This window comes from Chrysochloris asiatica, unplaced genomic scaffold (assembly GCF_000296735.1).
Source record: "Chrysochloris asiatica unplaced genomic scaffold, ChrAsi1.0 scaffold00409, whole genome shotgun sequence".
Lineage (NCBI taxonomy): Eukaryota > Metazoa > Chordata > Mammalia > Afrosoricida > Chrysochloridae > Chrysochloris > Chrysochloris asiatica.
The window spans coordinates 374723-375663 of record NW_006408927.1 but is presented as its reverse complement, the minus strand read 5'-3'; positions in this window follow the sequence as shown (position 1 = coordinate 375663).

Below are 941 nucleotides of genomic sequence, written 5' to 3'. Positions count from 1 at the left end.
AAAAATAAATAAAGCTAAAATGAATAGAGAGAAATACTGTTAACTGATGGTACATGGAGGGGATTATAATCATTATAATGAAGCAAAGTATATGATTTGTTGAATGTAAAACTGATGATCTACCCTGCAAACGTTCATTCAGTTCACAATAAAAACTTTAAAAAAAAAAAAAAGAGAAGAAGAAAATGGAAGGAATACAAAGAAATTATCAATGTTCAACCATTTCAAGAGGTAGCATATGATCAAGAGCTAATGATCCTGAAGGAGGAAGTCCAAGGTGCACTGAAGGCAATGGAAAAGAACAAGGCACCAGGAATTGATGGAATACAAATTGAGATCTTTCAAGAAAGTGAGGTAGCACTGGAGGTACTCACTCATCTCTGCCAAGAAATTTGGAAGAAAACTACTTTGGCCAACTGATTGGAAAAGATCCATATTTATCCCCATTCCAAAGAGAGGTGACCCAATGGAACGGGGAAATCATCAGACAATACCATTAATATCGAATGTGAGTATTTTGTATTACTAAAGGCAATGCAAAAGTGGCTGCATTCATATATTGACAGAGAAATTCCAGAAGTTCAAGCTGGATTCAGAAGAGGATGTGTATGTAACTAGAGATAACATTGTTGACGTCAGATGGATCTTGGCTGAAAGCAGAGAATACCAGAAAGATGTTTACCTGTGCTTTATTGACTACGCAAAAGCTTTAAGTTGTGTGCATCATGACAAGCTATGGAAAACATAGTGGAGAATGGTTGTTCCAGAACACTTCATTGTGCTCATGAGGAACCTGTATGTAGACCAAGAGCCAACTGTTTGAACAGAACAAGGGAACACTGAAAGGTTTAAAATTAGGAAAGGTGTGCACCAGGGCTGTATTCTTTCACCATACTTAGTCAACCTGTATGCTGAGCAAATAATCTGAGAAGCTGATTTAT